Source organism: Bubalus bubalis, chromosome 20 (assembly GCF_019923935.1).
Source record: "Bubalus bubalis isolate 160015118507 breed Murrah chromosome 20, NDDB_SH_1, whole genome shotgun sequence".
Taxonomy (NCBI): Eukaryota; Metazoa; Chordata; class Mammalia; order Artiodactyla; family Bovidae; genus Bubalus; species Bubalus bubalis.
The window spans coordinates 59,664,074-59,686,368 of NC_059176.1; the positions used below are offsets into that span (position 1 = coordinate 59,664,074).

A 22,295-nucleotide genomic window follows, 5' to 3' on the forward strand; every position below is an offset into this window, starting at 1 on the left:
TGTGCTTCTTTATCTAACATCAAGCCATTCTTTCCCTTTATCTCAGCTTTCTTCTCTTGCCTATTAGGTGGCAGGGTTCTTTTCCCTTCCAGAGTTCCTTAGCCTACACGCTTCTCACATTTCCTTCACACCTTTGCTCAAATGTCATCTTAACCCAGAACCTTCCTGATCTCCCCAGCTCTGCATCCCGCCTACCCTTGTTTTGATTTTTCTCATAGCATTTCCCACCACTTTGTGTATAATATCTTCATCTGTTTATTTGTTTGTTTTGTGGCTTCTCCAGACAGAATTAGGCTCCATTATAACAGAGATGTCTGTCTTTTCTTTTAAACAGAGATATTTTTTAGTATGATTTTTAAAAATAATTTATTTGGCTGTGCCAGATTTTAGTTGCAGCATGTGGGATCTAGTTCTCTGCCTAGGGATTGAACCCTGGCCCCCTGCTTTGGGAGCTCAGAGTCTTAGCCACTGGACCACCAGGGAAGTCCCAAGATATCTGTCTTTTGTTTACTATTATATCATAACTGTGCCTAGCACATAGTAGGTACTCAATAAATATTTACTGAATGAGTAGAAACATGAAAATATGTATACATATATGCTGTTCTTTTATCTTAACTCACAGATAATTACCATGTATGATACAAAAGAATCTTTGGCATTTTCTTTTGCTGAACTTTGAAATCAGACAATCACATGTCAAGATTCAAGGGAAACCTACACTAAAGCAATCAAAGCGCTGATTCTGCCCAGCCACTGATTCACAATTGCCAGGCTCCTGATCTCCAGGCCACAGACCAGGCAAATCAGTCACAAGCGAGAACCAAACACCTCTCCACACTACGCACAGCGGTCACAGTGAACCGGAAATCAGATTCATTGGACTAATTCTTTGTTTGCTGATGAGATTTACTCTTAAAATCTGAGTGGACCAGAAAATCCAGGAAGCATGGCTATTATCGTCACAGGCCCTCTCTCTCTGGAAAGAAAACCATTTCCTACTAGGCAGTGGGTTTATCCAATATCCCGCTCTCCGAAAAGAGAGAAGCAGTCTTTTTGGATGCCAAAATATCAAACCATTCAGAATTTTGATGTCCTGGAATATTGCACATGTTACAGTCACTAAAACAAAAAAAGGAGATTTTTTTGTGTGTAGTAGTAGTACCAGGGGCTTTCCCGGTGGCTCAAGGGTGAAGAATCCATCTGTCAGTGCAGGAGAGGTGGACTTGATCCCTGGGTCAGGAAGATCCCCTGGAGAAGAAAACGCTGACCTATTTCAGTATTCTTGCCTGAGAAATCCCATGGACATGACTGAGCAACTGAGTACACACACACAGTAGTAACAGAAATTATAATAATAATTGGAGCTTACATGTATTAATTGCTTACAGCATGTTGGATACTGACCATGGTCTCATTTGATCTTCACAAAGCCTCTAATAAAATGAAAGTGTGAGTTGCTCAGTCATGTGTGTCCTACTCTTTCGACTGCAAAGACTCTAGCCTACTTGGCTACTCTGTCCATGGGATTTTCAGGCAGGAATATCAGAGTGGGTTGCCATTCCCTTCTCCAGGGGATCTTCTCAACCCAGGGATCAAACCCAGGTCTCCTGCATTGCAGGTGGATTCTTTACCATCTGAGTCACCAAGAAGGCCTATGTCTAACAAGGAGACAGTTTATCATCCCTATTTTACAGATGAAAAAACTGAGAGCTGCTGAGGCTGGGCAAGTTGTCCAAAGTCATGCAGCCGGTTAGCTGAAATGTGACAGGAACAACTATTTGTCTTATGACAAAGCTCATGTTCTTTCATAATCCTTTCATGTAAAAAGTAAAACTATCAATCCCTTCAAGAGACTGATCCGCTCATTTCACAGCTCTAAACATGAAAAAAGTAATACTGTAAACATTATTGTTCATGAACAATATGAGGCAGGAAATAAAATGCTTTAAAAGTCAGAAAAAGAGCACCATCATTCTGTTTTTATAATATGCTTGATAACATATTTTTTATTTTTAATTGGTGGATAATTGCTTTACAATGTTAGTTTCTGCTATACAACAATGTGAATCAGTTATAAGTATACATCTGTGGTACTGATGAACCTATTTTGGGGCAGGAATAGATACAGATATAGAGAACGGACTTGTGAACACAGAGGGGGAAGGAGAAGGTGGGATGAACTGAGAGAGCACTATCAACATTTATACACTACCATGTGTAAAATGTGGGAAGCCGCTGTATAACACAAAAGGGAGGGGATATACATGTACTTAAAGCAACATCATTCTGGGGTGGAATAATCAAGGTGGGCTTCACGAAGGAGATGGCATTTGAACTGGATGAGATTAGAAGGATAGAGTTATTAAGGAAGAATTTTCCAAAACAGGGAACAGATAAGGAAAGCCAGGGCAGGGGAAGTTCAAAGGCACATCTGGGGTTAGACAGACCAACCTGGCAAAAGTGAAGGGTTAGCTTGAGTAGTGTTTCACAGTTGTTAAGTAGAGGAGAGTATTTGCTGTTAATTACTCTTGAGAAGCGGAGAAGGTGATGGCACCCCACTCCAGTACTCTTGCCTGGAAAATCCCATGGACGGAGGAGCCTGGTGGGCTGCAGTCCATGGAGTCGCGAAGAGTCAGACACGACTGAGCGACTTCACTTTCACTTTTCACTTTCATACATTGGAGAAGGAAATGGCAACCCACTCCAGTGTTCTTGCCTGGAGAATCCCAGGGACGGGGGGGCCTCGTGGGCTGCCGTCTCTGGGGTCGCACAGAGTCGGACACGACTGAAGCGACTTGGCAGCAGCAGCAGCATGCTTGAGAAGTGCTAGGTTAAAGAACACTTAGCAGCGTTTCTCAGAGCCTTTAGGGAGGTTAACTGCCTTATGAGTCTCAAAGAGAAGATGTTATCATACTCTGGGTTTGTTTTATCCATCTGCTTGACTCATCGACTCCCCTCCCATTTCTGTAGAGCTTTTTTTAACATCTCACTAAACTTGCATCTGTGGAACCGGTTTAGGAAGTGCTCTTGTGTAGTTAAACCTCACGGATAACATCACAGACAGGCTGACGGGACCATTCTGTGGAGAGACTGGCTCTGAGGATGTAGCCCGAGGCAGCCGAGGTTCCGTGTTGGGACACGGTTTGATCAACTGTTTGGGAAGGCTCCTAGGGCAGGAGAAGAGCGCATCTGACCCAAGGCAACCATGGAGCTACTGTGTGGTCCAGTTGTAAGGTCTCAGGAGTCCAAGTGAGTGAATGAGAGTCGCTCAGTCATGTCCGACTACTTGCAACTCCATGGACTGTAGCCCACCAGGCTCCTCTGTCCATGGGATTCTCCAGGCCAGAATACTGGAGTGGGTTGCCATGCCCTCCTCAAGGGGATCTTCTGACCCAGGGATCGAACCCAGGTCTCCTGCATTACAGGCAGACTCTTTACCATCTGAGCCACCTGGGAAGTCCTGGTGGCTTCCAGAGTCCAAACTCAACTGAAAAAATAAATAACATTTTCACCCATTTCCAGTTTCTCTGCACCAAAGTGCCTCTGCTCCCCTCAGTTTTCTGAGGTTGTTAGAAAACTCTGTCTACATGGGCAGCAGGGAGAAACGGAACATGTACAGAAGCCATGAGGATGCTGAAAGAGGACCCTTAGAAGCTAATCTGATCATTTTATTTCCCTACTTAAAAATCTTCAATGGCTCCTCATTTCTCTGAATGTTAAGAGTACAAGAGCTGGCAGGATGGGACCTGTCCACCTCCCCTCCACTCCTCAAGTGGTCCTCCCCTTTCCCCACGTTTCCAATGGATAGTGAAAGCCTTCTCTCCTTGGACACTTCATCTGAATGCAAGTTCTGTGAGGTCAAGGGCTTTTGTTTTTGCATATCCTAGTAACCAGCTGGTAGTAAGTGGTCCATGAATACTGTTGAGTGAATGGGTGGGTGGACAGTGTATCCACTGGAACAGATGCGGTGGGTCTTATAATGCTTTCCAGTGGATTCAACCAATTCTCCAAATCAACTCATTATTTAAAAAAATGTTCCAGGTACACATATATCTCTTTCTGTTTGACTTTATATCTCACGTGACCTCTGTGTTTCTGTGAATCAGAGCCTCCAGCTGACAGTCAGTTCTCCGCAGGCAGAAGGCGAACACCACCATCTCTGGTTGCTTTGTCCTTTTTCCTCTTCACAGAACCTCCCAGGAGAGGCATCGTGTACTATCTTCCTTTGGTGTCTTGATTTACCTTCTTGACAGCTACTATCTGTCGAATTGTAAAACAGAGTTAGCCCATTTCTACCCTGAAGTCTTAACTTACCTCAGCCGAAACATCAGGTTAAATTCAATCAGGAAAGTCACTGAAGATGCCTGCCACCATTTCAGACTCTGGATGAATTAAGCTCTTCCTGCGTTCATCAGGGACGCTGACCTATAACTTTCTTTTTTTTGTAATATCTATGTTAACACATATACATGGAGCCTAGGAAAATGGTACTGATGAACCTTTTGCAGGGCAGGAATAGAGACACAGTGGACATGCAGGGGAAGGAGGGATGATAACAGTTAGTGTTAGTCACTCAGTCGTGTCTGACTCTTTTGCGACCCCATGGACTGTCGCCTGCCAGGCTCCTCTGTCCATGGGATTCTCCAGGCAAGAATACTAGAATGGGTAGCCATTTCCTCCTCCAGGGGATCTTTCTGACCCTGGCATCAAACCTGCATCTCCAGTGTCTGCTGCATTGGCAGGTGGACTCTTACCACCGAGCCACCTGGGGAAGGGGAGGGTGGGACAAATGGAGCGAGTAGTACTGAAGTACAGTATCACTTGTAAAATAGATATCCAGTGGAAAGTTGCTATATAACACAGGGAGCTCAACCTGCTGCTCTGTGATGACCTAGAGGGGTGAGATGGGGGTGGGGAGAGGCTCAAGAGGGAGCAGATATATGTATACTTACAGCTGACTCACATCGCTGTTTGGAAGAAACCAATACAATATTGCAAAGCAACTATCTTCCAATTAAAAATTTTTTTTAAATTTTTAAGATTTCCTATTGAATAGCTTATGTAGGTAAAACTACATCATTAAAAAAGAAATTATACAAATAAACTTATTTACAAAACAGAAACAGACTCCCAGACAGAGAACAAACTTATGGATACCAAGGGGGAAGGATGGAGGGGAAGGAATAATTAGGGAGTTTGGAATAGACACATGTATACTGCTACATGTAATGAATAACCAACAAGGTTAATGTTATGTGAAAGCCTGGATGGGAGGGGAGTTTGGGGCAGATTGGCTTGATATATATGTATGACCGAGTCTTCTTGCTGTCCACCTGAAACCATCAAAACAGTGTTAATTGGCTATCAGTCAGTCAGTCAGTTCAGTAGCTCAGTCGTGTCCAACTCTTTGCTATATTCCAATATAAAATAAAAAGTTTTTTTAAGATACAAAACATTCAAGATACTCAGTCTTCCATACCTTGCCCAAATAGCTTTTAAGAACAGAATCTCATCTTCCACCGTGTCTATCAAAGAACATACACTTCAATCAGTCTGAGTTCTAATGAGTTTCAAAAACTAGAATCAAATATTATTTTACTTTTACTATTGTTTCTCATTGTCCAGACTTTTTCATGTTGTCTGCCCCTTTGTTTCTTCCTCAGGCCAGCCAGTTGGGCATTTCAAACTGAATAGGACTCCCAGACGGCAATTTAAATTTTAAGGTGGTGGGGGTAACATTTGGACATTTTATGCCAATAAAGCAGTTTTGTTACCCTCACTCTTTCTAAGACATGTTTATGGAGGAGACCAACGGGCCCTCGGTGGGTCCTTCCGGAAGAAACTACTCCCTTATTAAATAATGCCAGATAAGCCCAAGGACAAAAGATTTTAAAGATCTTTATAAATATCTGACCACTCTGCTGGGCCTAGAAACATTTCTATGCTGAGCTTCCAAAAGAGAAGCTCACTGGGTGATTCAGGACCAGGCAGATCCAGAGTCTTCACACCACACTCCTAACAGCTAGAAAATATCTGTCTGCCACACTAGGCTACTGATGGTCGCTAAACACAGTCGCAGACGAGCTGTGCTCAGGCGCGGTTGATGGTGCTTTGCGCTGAGGACTGTCTGAAGTCAGTGACTGATTTGGTAACCCTCTGCTTTCCCTCTGTCTTCGGAAACACTCCACATGTTCCCTGAGAGGCCTGGAGGTAAATTAAAAGTTCCATTCATTCATGTGTGCCGCCCACCAGTCAATGCAGCCCATACTTTTCGACATGGGCTGGATAAGTTATGTTTGATCTAGTGACCTAAAGGTGAATTGTAGGTTATACTTAATTACACTCATGAGCCAAGTGTAAGTCAGTAACAAACCTTCCTATTTCAGTCCAAAATGCTGTGAAACCCCAGAAGGGAGTGCACTGATAACACTGTAGAGGTTTGTGTGAACCAACTAGGGTAAATAATTAGACTGTATTTTTAATTAATATTGCAGTGCCTTCTAGCACAAGGATATTTAAGACGATGACAGTATTAGGGTAATAGTAAAGTGAAGAAACAGCCTTGCTCTTGATGAAGCCAGAAAGAACAAAGAAAGTTTTGTCAGATTAGCAAAAGCACCCTGCAGTTTTGGCAGTATCATGTCCAAAGTTTCTAGTGTTTTTAAAGGAAGTTTTCAATTTAGCAAATGCTCTGTTTGCCAAGGTGCATAATTGGTCTTTATTAATAAAAATATATCCAGAGAGAATGAAAGACAAGTACTGTACATTTTGAGTTGGTGTAACTGCAAAACTTTTTGGAATCATATGAACTTTATGAGAATCATAACAATTAACACAGATTTCATAATGGGCACCATTTCAATTTTTGTTTCATTAAGCTTCGTAAAATATAGGCTTGTGAAAAGTCAGTTCAATTAAAATATGAACTTTTCATTATTTTTAACACATTTTACCTATTTTTAATTGATGAAAGTGTTATGTATTTTGCCAACCCAAGAATTTTTCACACTTCTTTAATTCAAACCAGCTTGATTTTTGCAATTCAAATAGACAAGTTATTATTTGATATTAACTGGAAATCAAATAAAAATAGTGAAATGTATTAATGGATCACAATGCATACATTATTCCTAAATAAATTTATTTTATTCATTCAAAATACAGTAAATAAAATTTAGTTTAACCCTAGCAATCCTCACAACTTCTGTACTAATATTCTACAGATAAAAATTTACAAATGAGAACACCCAAGCTTTAAGAAGTTATATAACTTGCCCTAGCTCATCTAGCAAGTCATCATGCTTAGTTACTCAGTTGTGTCCACCTCTTTGCAACCTCATGGACTGTACCCTGTCAGGCTCCTCTGTCCATGGAATTCTCCAGGCAAGAATACTGGAGTGGGTAACCATTCCCTTCTCCAGGGGATCTTCCTGATGCAGGGATCAAACCCAGGTCTTCTGCATTATAGATGGATTCTTTACTGCCTGAGCCATTTAGCAAGCAGAATGTCCAAAGATCCCAACAGAGAAATCCAACCACTTGAAACATTTTCTGTAAGCTTTAGACAGTAACGTCCTTGAGCAAAGGTTGTGTATTTTTCTTTTCCTTGTCTTTCTTTTTTATGTATTTATTTATTTAGCTTGCTTTTCCCTTATGTACTGTTGCTAGGATTCCCCAGGTATCTCAGACAGTAAAGACTCTGCCCGCAGTGCAGGAGACCAGAGTTTGATCTCTGAGTTGGAAAGATCCCCCAGAGAAGGGAATGGCTACCTGCTCCAGTATTCTTGCCTGGAGAATCCCATGGATAGAGGAGCCTGGCGGGCTACAGTCCATAGAGCTGCAAAGAGTCAGACACCACTGAGCGCCTAACACACACAAACACACACACATACACAGTTGCTAGGCTAGGAACACACTAGTAGTTCAATAAATACAGTCAATCATTGACTTACTTTCCTCTTTCTATTAAACACAGTTCTCTATTACCTGCATTTCTATGTATTTATTGTTAAGCAACATAATTACAGTAAATCCTGAGACACCTTTGGATAATAGTCATTTGAAGCATCATAGAAGAATAAAATTATGATCCTGTGTGTCTTGAGATGGGGATTAGGTCCCCAACCCTTGGCTGAGTTGACCAGCTCTACTGAGAGGTCTTATAGACACCTCAATTATACCATTCCCAAATGGAATTAATTTTCTCATCTTCTACCTATCATTTTTCTTCACGGTCCAAGCATCCCAACTAGACACTAGGGTGTCACCCTCAGATATTTTTTTCTCATCAAACCCCCGTATGTTCTCAAAGTATCCAGGCTACCTGCTGAGTCTCTTTCCATTCCACCACTGCATTCCATGGCTTACGTACTTTAATTCTGACCTCTATTTGTTTCTTCTGCCTAGAAGATTTCAAGAATTTGGTTATAAGCTGTCTTGCATCTGGTCTCTCATCACTGGCATTCTTCCTCCCAGGTGCCCACATTTCCTTTCTGAAATAGAAACCATTCACTTCTTAAAGGCAGGTGACACCTGCCGCTATCTTAAAGCAGTATTTTCCGCTGTGGGACCCATGGAGCCCTGGTGCACTATGAAAAGGGAGAGACAAAGAGGTTCAGGGCAAGTTCTTGCAAATTAATCATGCAGAGCAGCATGTTAAAGAGTCTGAGGTCTTGAAGAAAAAATCCGGTTACAGCCTAATCCAGTGTTCCCTCCATTTTATTTGACCTTAAAACCTCCTGTTTTCCCGGTCAATACCAATTCGCATCTCAAGGAACCATTGTTCTTCTAAGCGTAGTCTGAGAAAATACCATTCTCCCAGTAAATGAATGGTAGCGCCAGCCCTGCTCCATGACACACCACTTGTACCCTGTTTATAGCTGTTTCAAAGGCAATAACATGCTCTTGCTTTATCAAATTAGACATGAATTTCCCTCAAAATAGCAAGTGTTTCCCCCAACATCTCCATCTGAAGAACTCTTACTAACAACTTTAAAACCCAGCTCAAGTGTTACTATATCTCCAAAGTCTTCTTTAAGTCTTCAAGTCACTCTGCTGTTTGGTATCGTTCTAATATGTGCATGTTCAGAAAGCCACCCTCCTAACTAGGCAATCAGGCCCCTTTATCTTTGTATCTGGAGCTCATACCACAATTTCCAGCATGTAGCCCAAACTCATCTAATGGTTCTTGAAGGTGTATTTCATTGTCTTCTAGTGCAATACCTTACAGATAGTAGGTGTCAATGCATACTGACTATAGAATTTCTTGAGAGAGATCAAATTGACTTTAAAGTCACCTGGGGCTTCCCTGGTGGCTCAGCGGCAAAGAATCTGCCTGCCAAAGCAGGAGACATGGGTTTGATCCCTGGTCCAGTAAGATCCCACCTGCCACAGAGCAACTAAGCCTGTGTACCACAGCTACTGAGCCTGTGCTCTGGAGCCCTGGAACTGCAGCTACCGAGCCCTGGCCCAGAAACTACTGAAGCCCGTCCACCCTAGAGCCAGAGCTCCGCAGCAAGAGAAACCACTGCAGTGAGAAGCCCCGCCATACTTTTTCTCTTTTCTTAGCTTTAATGTTTTTCTTTTGTTATTTAAATTTGTTATTTTATATTGGTATAGTTGATTTGCGATGTTGTATTTGTTTAACGTATACAGCAAAGTGATTTACTTATACATATACAGATATCTGGGCTTCCCAGATGGTGCTAGCAGTAAAGAACTTGCCTGTCAATGCAAGAGACATGAGACTCAGGTTTGATCTGTTGGTTGGGAAGATCCCCTGGAGAAGGGAATGGCAACCCACTCCAGTGTTCTTGCCTGGAGAATCCCATGGACAGAGGAGCCCGGTGGGCTCCAGTCCATAGAGTCGCAGTCAGACATGACTGAAGCGACTTAGCATGCAGTCGCTCACCAGATATCAATTTTTCAGCCATGGATAGTTAATCAGTGGAAGGTAATAGTGGACACAAGGCACAGTACTGGACATCTACTGTCCTCATCCAGATGCTCAGTACCCAGTGGCTCCAAGAGTTCTAGTAACTTCCTCACTACTCACTGGAAGGACAAGGTCCACTGAGAACAGTCTAGCTTGATACTGCTCCGAGGAAGTTAATTTTCAAACAACATGTCAAATTCTTTTCATCGGTGAGGCAGATCTGTAAATGACGGGGCTGTTTTCCAGCGGGGCAGTCTATTTCACCTCTTCCCATCCCTTTTTCCTCATCTGTAAGACAAGGATAAATAAGGCAGCATTTGCAAACATTTAACACCTTGCTTGGCACTTAGCAGGCAATCAATAAAAGTATATTACATTTGGTTCTGCTTCCTCTTGAATTTTACAGTTTATAAAAATAAAAAGAGGAGCCACTTACATGAAATTAATAACCACCACAGCTCAAAAATTTGTTACTCAGTTTATTTTGGACAGATCTATTTGTCTCTGCCATTCTCCATGTTAAATTAAAATCAAAACAAACACACTCTTAAAAAAAAAAAAAAGCCCTCCTAATTCAACAGAGTAGCATTCAGAATTAGGCATCTGAGTCACACATTTTAATCCCGACTGACTCAGTTTATTGTCCAAAGCATATTGAGTGTCTCAGTGTCTCTAAGGTAAGGCCCGAATAAACTGACTCAGTTTATGGTCCAAAGCATATTGAGACCTCAGTGTCTCTAAGGTAAGGCCCGAATAAAACACGTCCATCGGTGGTATGGTCCTGTCACAGCCCAGATGGAGATCTTGGTTGGAACCTAAAGAGCAAAAGCATCCCTTTTATGAGGTTGGGACCTTTCAAATTATTCCCCCATTATTTTTTAAAGGAGTAAAATGCATAAGGCAATTTAAACAGGTCAGGGACGGAAGAAGTCACAGCTTACACTTGGGACTGGACCAAGTCACGTACAAAGAAGGCCTGGGCCAGTGTGGGGTGAGGGCACCAGCTCTTAGGAACGGGGTCCCCCTAGCATTGGAGTTAATGAGGCCATTGGTTCACTTATTTTCCTTCCCAGAGATTATCATGATCAATTTGCATGATGATTATGGAAAAAATTAAAACACTATTCCCAAAGATCAAGTTAATATAGGCCTTTGAGACTTTGAGCTTCCTGGAGGAGAAGGGTATATTTTTCTCCAAAAGGGGGAAAAGCACTTGAGATGAACTATAGTTTAGTTCAAAGAAGCCATGGTGAATTCCTCTTCCCCACCCCCCTTTTTTTATTCATAGCATCTAACATCTCTATTAAACCCTTGAGAACCTTTCTCCTTTAAGAGCCTGTAATGAATTTAACACAAATTCAAAGGGAAATAAAAGGAGCCAGGCGGGGTGGGGGGATCAGAATGAGGAATCGAAAAGAATATGAATTTTGGAATCCTCCTGTGGTTGAAACACCATTTGCTCCTCCTTCAGCCCAGTGACAGAGTCTACATTTTCTAGATTCAAATGAAAAATCTTTTTTCCTCTGATACCTCAAGCCTGCCTAAGAGATAGACAGTTAGAGCATCACACTGCTTCCTGAGGAGCCAAAAATCTAATCATTAGGATCTCACTAAAGTTAACTGCCCCACATACAAAGCAATTCCAGTTTTTAGTTCCGTTTTTACCCCATTCCCTTGTCATTTACATAAAGCTAGATTCTGGGTTTTTTTTCCTTCTAGAGAGACTTGCATTTTCTGCTCTATAGAAAAAGCATCTGACCACCTTGGAAGCTGGTGTGGAGGATGAAATCTGTGTAGATCTGCATTCTTGAGATTTCTTTCCATGTTACTACTACAAAATGGAATATATAAATGTGAAACTGTTCAGCTCTTCCATCTTACAAGGGTTTTACTTTTAGCAACTAAACTATCTAGACAGAATAAGCAAAGGGAGGAGAGTTAAACCAACAAATATTCCATATCACAAGGAACTTTCCCTGCAAGCTAGTCTCAACTTCTCTGTTTCATCTCCCTTCCCTAATCATGGGGAACCCAGATCTATAAAGACATACTGTCCTTCTTTAATAATTTGTATCACCTCCATGCTTTGCTCCTAGTCCATGTCAGTGTTGATTTCCCATAGTTCATGGTCACAAAAACTTAAAGCAAAGAAACAAAAACCTGTACCCTTTATGTCCAGCAAACCCAGACAAAATGCAATACTGTATTATTTCCATGATTGACTTAAAGGAAGAAACATTTTAAGAGGAGAGAAGAACCCGTTGTTGTGACTTTTTACATGTTATCTGTAATTTATCCATTGAGTCTATCCAATGGCTAAAGTAATCTTATTGAAAACGTAATGCCATCATTCTGGGCACAACAGTGACTGTAATAAATTGAGTTTGAAAACATTTAGATGTGTCGTTGGGCCAAGCACCATGTGACCCTAGCAGGCTCACCATGGGCGGTCATGTGGGTTGCGCACAGTACAAGGGTGCCCAGCTAAAGAGGCAGCTGATACCCAGCTTGTTCTCTAACCAAGCAGAACACCTGGCTCCTAGCTATAACCATTTGAGGGAAAAGTGGCCTTTGTATAATTCATTTGTCCCAAGGTTTTCTAATAATCATATTTGACTAAGTGAGATCAGGGCTAAGGGTACTGGGAGCTTGTAATCTAACAGCAGATAATCTCAGTGGAGGGTGATATAAATTACCTGAAAAGTAGCTTTGATGAGATCAAAGGTAAATACTGAGCTAGTCATCACTCCCCCTTATATAGCTTCCCTAGCTGGTCTTTTTTGGAGAAGGAAATGGCAACCCACTCCAGTGTTCTTGCCTGGAGAATCCCAGGGACGGGGGAGCCTGGTGGGCTGCCATCTATGGGGTCGCACAGAGTTGGACACAACTGACGTGACTTAGCAAAGTATGTATGTAGAGAAGGAAATGGAAACCCACACCAGTGCTCTTGCCTGGAGAATCCCAGGGACAGGGGAGCCTGGTGGGCTGCCGTCTATGGAGTTACACAGAGTCAGACACAACTGAAGTGACTTAGCAGCAGCAGCAGCTGGTCTTTTTAGCAAAGCACAATCACACTGTTAAGTCCAATATTCTCAACTCCATGAGGCAGGAGTTCAAGTGTCTTTTTCGTGACTGAAGAAAACAAGGCTCAGAGAAGTCGATCAACTTACCCCAGACCACCCAGCAGCTAATGAGTCACCCAAATACCCCATGTTCTCCCAAGGGAGAGGGACACAGAAGAAGGAGGCAGAGAGCTCTGTGACGGGGGTGGGATTAGAGTTGAAACCCGGGTGGTATTAACACTCATCTCCAATGCCTAGCACTACACTTGGCAGACGGTGGACCCTCAAGGAGCTTTCTTGAACTGAACCCAGGAAGGAGAGCTGAACAACCAACATTTCTTGAGCAGGCCCAGGAGGCACCTAAGATGCTACATGGAAGAGGTGCTTGCTCTCAGGGTGGACCCTGTCGCCTTAGTCCTCCACCGTGGTCCTCCATCCCGCCCTGCACTCACCCAACAACCTCTGTGGTTTGGGGATTTTCATCAACAAGGCTGGTGTGGACAAGGCAGCAATTCAGACAGCTCACCCAGGTCTCCCCTCTCTCCACCCACTGGCCCTTCATCAGACTCACTGCTGTGTCTGTACAGAGACAGGAAAGCTGGCCACCCTCCTTCTTGGTGGTCTTCCGTTTCTTTGCCAATAAGTTGATCTGCTTCACAACATCCTTCGATATATTTGACATCTGTCATAAAAGCCAGGTCAGGCATATCTATCTTCTGTTACAATGAGCCATCTTATAGAGGCACTGCCTCTGCTGTTTGGGCCCCACCAGAAATAATTCTTGGCGTATTGTCATGTCTACCAACCTTCTGATTAGGAGCTGGAAAGCACTGGTCCTGGTTTCCTCCCGACTCCTATCAGAGAAACAAGGTAACAGTTACAGGACTAGGAGACATCATGATAGGAAAACCTGAAGGGGAAGTTGTAGCCAAAACGACTGGCTCAAAACAAATATCTTCCCTTAACATCTTTCAAAAGTCAGTGACTGCGGCAACACAGCTGTTTTGCTGTGATGGGGCATGAATTTTCTTATAACACATGGCTCAGATGAGTCTTAGTTTATGCAACACAGAAAGACGTTGATGAGAGTGTTTCTGAGTGGCAGTTGCTTCAACATAGGATGGCTCAGCCTTCAAGGCAGGCTTCACCTAGGGGAGACTCCCGGGCAACTTGGTCTCTCATTAGAGACTGTAAGTATAGAAGAGAAGCATCAGTCATTTCTGATCCTAACTGATCCCTTGAGAAGCACCCATACAAGAAGCCTGTCTCAGTCCCCCCAAAGACCTGTTGGTGGGAAAAATCTTTCACAAGATTGCTCAAATCACTACTATGATCAAAGCTGTTACAGCCACTTTGATTCTCTCTGGGCCAAGTACATATGTCAAAATATACAATGCTTCACCCTTGGGTGGAGAACATGGGCAAATGTACCTCTTTTGACAGATCAGGAAGGAAGGAAAGGTATGATTTTTATAAAAGAAAGGGATTTTAGAAAGACATATGCTAACTTAGCTATTTGTATTGGGGAAGAAAAAGGACTCTTTTTCCAAGGTATTTACAAATCTTTCCTTGTGGCAATAATTGCAGTAGAATTGATATTTTTAACAGTGACGATGCAACACACTTAATAAAACATGTTAGTTGAAACAAATATTTCTATTCAGGGGAAAAGAGAGGGCTTTCCTGGTGGCTCAAATGGTAAAGAATTTGCCTTCAATGCAGGAAACCTGGGTTCAATCTCCAGGTTGGGAAGATCCCCTGGAGAAGGGAGGGGAAAGAGAAACTTCTACAGCTGGATGAAGCTGTGGATATGTTCTAGATTCTGGGCCATCCTGACTCCCTGAGCAGCCCAAACAGTTATTTGGTAGGTAGACAGGCTGTGAGGGGAGGGGGAGAGGTCCATACATAACAAAGAAAAACAGGATTAAGAACTAGAAGTCTCCTTCATTGGGGCCACTGGAGTGAATCAAGAAAACATCCAAAAATCCTTGGTAAGAAAGTTTGTTCTCTTGGCAGACCTAAACAGGACTTTTAAGAACAGAGAAAACTCATGCAGATAGGAGTGTGTGCATGCTCTCTTGCTCAGTTGTGGCACTCTCTTTGACCCCATGGACTGTAGCCCGCCAGTCTTCTCTGTCTGTAGAATTTTCCAGGTAAGAATACTGGAATGGATTGCCATTCCCTTCTCCAGGGCATCTTCCTGACCCAGGATAGAACCCTTGTCTCCTGTTTCTCATGCATCAGCAGGCAGAGTCTTTACCACTGTACCACCTGGGAAATATGCAGACAGGAGAGAGGCCCCCAAATATTCAATGGTGGACAGTCAAAAAATACTGTTTCTGGTTGACAACATTCTAAGTCCTTCTCCTATTCCAACACTTGAAAGAATGCCATACATTTTTTTTTTGAACACACAACTTGTTTGCCCCATGCTTACATGAGAAATGGACTGTCTTGTTCAAACTGGAATAAATTGTTGAAAGAAATATAAGTGCTTAAGTGTCTTCTTCAGGACCAGGAAATCATCTATCATTTGGACTTTGAGTTGTAGCCTTGTAAAGAAGAAACTTGTTCCTTATAGTTATGCTGCTAAACTAGGAATAAAGACCTCTGTTGAAAGAGATGCTTTAGCAGTATCTGGATGAGAGATTACCTCTACAAGAGGCAAAGGAAATCGCCTATTTCCCCTTGTCCAACGCACTCAACTCAAACCATCCAAAACTGTCAGTGGATCTGAAATGAGAGGAAGTGACTAATTTGATGATCAGTAGTGACACTGATGGATCAGGATGTTAAGATAAGGGTAATGTAAGTCATCTTCTAACTATGAACAGAGCGGTGGAAGGAATCAAAAAAGCACCAGCCGTGACGCAATGGACGCAAGAGGCTCAGTCTTTTATGTTCCAGACCACATGTTTGCAAATCAACAAGTAGCCGTCTCATCTCACGTGGGCATCCAAGTCCTCATGAAGAGTGGAGTTTTGCTTCTTTACCAGAGTTGGAGTCAGGCAAACCTGCCAGCACTGGCCTAGATTCCCAGCCTTCTAATAGATGAGGGGCATCTATTTCTGAACTCGGGGAAAGGACTGTTAGCCTGAGTTGGTGGCGTGTTGCAGCCTAACAGTCTCCTGTGTAGACAGTTGCTAAGCATCGGGGCGACCAGCAGGCATCCTGGGCTCTGCAGAGACTAGGAGCCCCTCACGCGTGTTTCCTTTCCCTTTCGTGTATAGAGGACCCCGGCAGGACGGCTGCCCTGAGTTCAGTGCCAGCGATCATGAAATTGGTGCCAGGAAAGGTTGTTCGTTTTGCACTGGCAGCCGCTGGGTGACTGACGCACTGTAGATCATTAAGTACTTTTCCCATCAAGGCTTTGGCACGTTGCTTACTTTGGGGTGTTGGGGGAACCGATTCTGCTGAATGCCATCTACATGCAGCAGATGTGCTGTGGAAGAGTTATCCTACCTTCTTGCCAGATTTTGACATGTTGTCTGATGTCCGTGTTTGGAGGGAATTGGTGGTTTGTTTTTTTAATATAAGACTGGGTATAAGGCAATGTGGAGTTTCCTAGCTAATGCTAGTGGTAAAGAACCAGCCTGCCAATGCGGAAGACATTAGAGACATGGATTCAATCCCTGGGTCGGGATGATCCCCTGGAGGAGGGCACGGCAACCCACAGTATTCGTACCTGGAGAATCCTATGGACAGAGGAGCCCAGTGGGCTACAGTTCATGGGGTCACAAAGAGTCAGATATGACTGAAGCGACTTAGTACACACATATGCATAGGGCAATATACAGCTTCTCCTTGAGAATGACTTGCTTCCATTATGTGGTCAAAGAGCTGGGTTCCCATCCTGGGGACTGCTCTGCATGTGCTGCCCATGTGCGGAGAATGAAACAATTTCCTAATTGCAAATTATGGTTCTCTTGTTTCAATGTTATTACTTCCTCATAAAGGTCTGTACAAAGCCTCAGGATGCCTCTTGCTATTTTTTGTTTTTTTACAAAGTACAGTTGATTTACAATGTTGTGCTAATTTCAGGTATACAGCAAAGTGACTCATTTATATATGTATGTGTGTATATAAATATATATACACATGTGTGCTACGTTGCTTTAGTCATGTCTGACTCTTTACAACCCCACAGACTGTAGCCCACCAGGCTCCTCTGTCCATGGGATTCTCCAGGCAAGAATACTGGAGTGGGTTGCCCTTTCCTTGTCTCTCTCTATATATACATATATATATACACACACACACATACATGTATTCTTTTTTCAGATGCTTTTCCATTGTAGGTTATTACAAGATATTGAATGTAGTTTCTATGCTCTACAGTGAAAATGAAAGTGAAGTCGCTCAGTCAAGTCTGACTCTTTGCGACCCCATGGACTGTAGCCTATCATGTTCCTCTGTCCATGGAATTTTCCAGGCAAGAGTGCTGGAGTGGATAGCCATTTCCTCCTCCAGGGGATCTTCCCGACCCAGGAATCGAACCCAGGTCTCCCGCATTGCAGGCAGACGCTTTACCGTCTGAGCCACCAGGCACCTGCTCTGCAGTAGGCCCTTGTTATTTATCTATTTTATATATGGTAGTGCTTGTGTGCTTAGGCACTCAGTCATGTCCGATTCCTTGCACCCTTTGGACTGTAGCTCACCAGGCTCCTCTGTCCATGGAATTCTCAGGCAAAAATACCAGAGTGGGTTGCCATTTTCTTCTCCAGGGTATCTCCCCAACCCAGGGATTGAACCTGCGTCTTCTGCATCTCCCACATTGCAGGCAGATTCTTTACCTGCTGAGCCATCAGGGAAGCAAGCTTGAGTATCTGTTAATCCCAACTTCCTAATTTATCCCTCCCCACCTCAATATGCTACTTTCATTTCTGCGATTGTGATTCTATAATTCATGATAGTCAGTGCAAAAAGCAAAAGACACATGTTCAGGTTTTATGTTAACAGAGAGTCCTTTGCCTGTACTGGCTGATGTTTAAACACTCTAAGACCACACACTTCCTCCATGTTGTCTTCATCTGCTTAAGCCTAAATCTGCGCCTATAGGTGAGGAATGACTGGATACTATTACCTCGATAGCCAATGATCATATTTCTACATCCATTGTTAAGCTTCTTAAGTTTCTCCTTCACTGTAGGAGTGTTTAGCATATCGTTTTCTAAAAACCATCCTCAGTGTGCCTTAAGTAAAGCACCATCCGATACCGCGTTCGTGGGAGATTATCTAGGACTTAGCTGCTGAGTGAGTATCTCAGCCTCCCTCACCAGTCTCTCCATAAATGCCCCTTTCTAAACCTCTCAGGGGTAAACTGGGTCACTTGACATTGTTTCAGAACATCTGGAAAATAGTCATTGGGGTGGGGAGGGCGGTGAAAGAAAGCTCTTTGTGCTAAGGCTCCGGGGATCTCAGGAAAACACGGATGTGACACACACCAAATGATTCTAAAACATCCACTTGTTTGTAAGTACCCAAACTACTTATTACCTGCTCCAACTTCAAATAAGAGGGGTTTGGCAAGGACTCTGAGTTCAGATCTGTGTCACGGCTCCCACCCAAGCTTCAAATCCCTTTTCTGGCATTTTCAGGCGATCAAGAAGCAAACTGAGCTGAGCTGAATCTCATTTCACATGCCTCCCCAAGGTGAGCTCTGGAGGACCTAAGACGAACAGAGGTCCGAGCCACTGACAAGAGCCTCTGAGCAACCATCAGGTAACCACACAATCCGCGGGACATTGTCTCTATTTGTAGCTTTTTTTGCAGGTCAGCTGCAAATACGACCAGGTAAGTAAAGCCGCCAGCAAATGGACTGTCCTTCCTAAGGCACTTCATTCATTGATTGTAATACTTCTTTATTGGTAGAGGTTTAGAAGTTTTGCATATAAAAAGTCCTCCCTTAAACATCATGGATTCCAAGCAGGGGAACTTCTTAAGTGGCTGAGTCATGTGTTCTATGGGTCTCACTTTCCTTAAAATATTAATTAAGGAAACAAATAAGAGCTTTTCTTTGAGGGGTGTGCTGAGAGTTAAACTGGCCCATCCTCCATGCTAACCGTGTTGTACTTTCCTCCTTGATTAGTACGAGTGCCAGGCTGTTCCTTCAAATTAAGACAATATGCTTGCAGTGATGGACTGTATTGGCCATCTATCTTCCTTTTGTGATCTGGCTCTCATCGAGCTGAAATGAAGCCATTTCTTCTGCCTGTGGCTGATTAAACACTGAGTAAACCCACATTTCTAAGGAGGCTCTTAATGATCCTCCACAGAGCCCGTGTCAGCCTAGCCCACACCTGCAGCCTTCAGCTTCTCTGCTTCCGTCGTAAAATGGAGCATCTGTTTCACGGAGGTGGTATCTTTTTATCACCCAGTGTATCACTCTGGTCAGAGTGCATGCAGCTCATTGGGTACACAAGGCTGCCTGCTGTGCCACAGGGAACAAATAGTCCCTCAGGAAGTCTTGTTCTCATCAGGATACAACGTTGGCTAAAAATCTGTGACTTTGGTAAAAGTCTCATGGCTCACAGCCCATGGTCTTCCTTCAAGCAAAACAGGTTGAGAAATGACAAGAAGAATCTTTTAAAGAAGGCAATGCTTTATTCATCAACTCACTGATTGTTTTATTCATTCACTTCATAAACACTCATCAAATACCAGTTATGAACGGAGCCCTATGAAAGGAGCTGGAGCTAGAGCATGGGCTTGGTGCCCTTGGAGGTTACATCCTAGTGAAGAGACAGACATTAAACAAGTAATGATGCATTAAGTACTTAATTACCACTGTGAGGAGTATCCCAAGTAAGAAAAGGTTCAGTTCAGTTCAGTCGCTCAGTCGTGTCCAGCTCTTTGCGACCCCAGGAATGGCAGCATGCCAGGCCTCCCTGTCCATCACCAACTCCCGGTTATGGGAACATATTAAATGGGGCCTGATGTTTTCTGGGGTTCAGGGAAGGCTCCCTGGGGAAGCGACATTTAACCTGAGACCTCAAAGACAAGCACAAGTAGTGAGTTAATAGAAAGCCACAGACACAGCATGTTCAAAGGTCCTGGGGTAGAAAGGTAATGTTTAAACTATTCGAGCAATCAAAAACCCAGTGAGAGCGAGAATGGCTAAAAACAGGCCTGACGGCGTGGGCAGGAATCAGATCAGGAACAGCTATTTTATGCTGAGTTAAGGCGTTATAATTTTATCCCCAGATTTGATTGAAACTAGTGGTTTCTAAGCAGGAATGTAAAAGGGTCATTACCACCATAGGACCTTATGACCATTTTTGAGTAGTGGCAATGTTGCACTTTCCTTGACAGGCACTGCAGATATTTGTAATTTTTCTTCTCCATGGGTACCAGTAGCCCTTCAAGGTGGCTATCTTTAGCCCCACCTCCAGGTGAGGGGAACCTGAGACTGAACAAGGGTAAGATCACAGCAGATCACGCAGTTGGCAGGGGGGGTCCAGGTGCTGGCCAGGCCAGCCCCACACACAGGTTCCCTCCTCTGGGCCACGCTGTCTTCTTACTCACAGACAGACTCTTCACCTGCTGCTCCTTCATGACATTTATGTAACGTTACTTTTTCCAACTGTGTGACACGAGGAGAATCTCCAGTTCATTTACAGATAGCGTTCAAATAAAGATAGCTCCATTTCAATCATAGGAGAACTAAAGATAATAGAGCTGACTTACCTCGTCCCTTAGACAGGAATCTTGGCATCAAGGTATTAAGTTAGTGCCATGTAGAAACATAAAGCTCCAGATCTGGAATTAGATTGACCTGGGCTCAAATCCCAGCTTGCCCAGTGCAGAGGCTGACGCTCGGTTCCATTCTTCATAAATGAATGTATGAGCACTGAGTTCACTTGGTTGTTGTGAGGATTAAGTAAAATAGTTACGCAAAGCAATTTTCCAACTTTCTGAGCCTCTCATTTGTCACTAATACCACCAGCCCCGCTGCCACCATCTTCATCAGCATTGTTAGAGTCATAGCGTCATCCTCACGCTTACTTACTAACCTGCCAGGTTAGTGGGGATGGCATCACCAACTCAATGGACATGAATTTGAGCAAACTCCAAGAGATAGTGAAAGCACAGGGAAGCCTGATGTGCTGTAGTCCCTGTATTTGCAAAGAGGCAGATGTGACTTAGCAACTGAACAACAATAGCAGGTGAGGGGGACATTGAGCACCCCCTTCTCTTTCTCCTAGCAAGTACTTTTAGTCTATTGTCAAGACACGGCTCATGTTCCTGCTTTTACCTTGTAGAAGGAATGTGCACTAACCCCTGGCAGGTAGCAGAAGACCACGTATGCCTACCAAAGTGAAAGTGAAAATCACCCAGTCGTGTCCGACTCTTTGCGACCCTATGGACTATAAAGTCCATGGAATTCTCCAGTCCAGAACACTGGAGTGGATAGCTGTTCCCTTCTCCAGGGGATCTTCCCAACGCAGGGATTGAACCCAGGTCTCCCACATTGCAGGCAGATTCTTTACCAGCTGAGCCACCAGGGAAGTCCGAGAATACTGGGGAGGGTAGCCTATCCCTTCTCCAGCAGGTCTTCCCCGCCCAGGAATTGAACCGGCGTCTCCTGCATTGCAGGCAGATACTTTACCAGCTGAGCCACCAGGGAAGCCTAATGAGTCAGGCAGCAAGTAAATCCAAGAACATTTGAAAGCAGCACAGGGTAATTCCAAAAAGACTTAAACAGCTTTGCAGAAAAAGATACTTGACAGAGATGAGTGACTATAAAGCATTTTAAAGATAATTCTCCCTTTAAATAAATAGCTATAATGAATGAAAGGACCCTGTTTTGCTTTGAAAACTGCTTTTTTGTCTTGAGAGGTTTTTTAAAATTATATGAGGCATCAAATGGATTCGCTCTCACTTGTACAAAAGTTGACATGCAAATATTACATATTTTGAACATAGATGATTATAGGTATAGGTGATGCGGATTCCTCCCAAAAAGATATCAAATATCTAAATCCAGAAAGATATCTGGGCAAGACCATCTGCTCTCTCGATGGCTGTCTAAAAACTGCCACACTACTCTTGATGATACTTATAGACAAGTCTACAGAGCAGATCCCACAAACATTACTTCTATTAAATGAAACAATGCCTGTCAGAGCCTCCCATTCTATGCCTGGTACATATTCAACCTTTGATCGATGTTAGCTATTGCAATAATACAAAAGAATACTTTCAGATTGAAAAGGTTTTTGTTTTTTTCTGATTTTATTGAGATGTAATTGACAACACTGTGTAAGTTTAAAGTGTACTAGTGATGATTTGACACA

At 43.2% G+C, this 22,295-nt stretch overlaps 1 long non-coding RNA gene across 2 annotated transcripts in view; it reads right to left on the minus strand.

Moving 5' to 3' along the window:
- Positions 1–3,387: 3,387 nt before the first annotated feature.
- The window catches only part of LOC102404547, a 41,444-nt gene continuing 22,536 nt past the window's right edge, over positions 3,388–22,295 (minus strand). The window contains exons 1-4 of one of the 2 annotated variants that reach the window (XR_326319.4): positions 19,784–21,432; positions 13,806–13,853; positions 10,058–10,225; positions 3,388–4,263 (exon numbers count right to left, since the gene is read on the minus strand). This is a non-coding gene — a long non-coding RNA (uncharacterized LOC102404547). Of the gene's footprint in view, positions 4,264–10,057; positions 10,226–13,805; positions 13,854–19,783; positions 21,433–22,295 lie in introns of those variants that run through there. The other variant, XR_006546791.2, reaches the window with a different exon arrangement.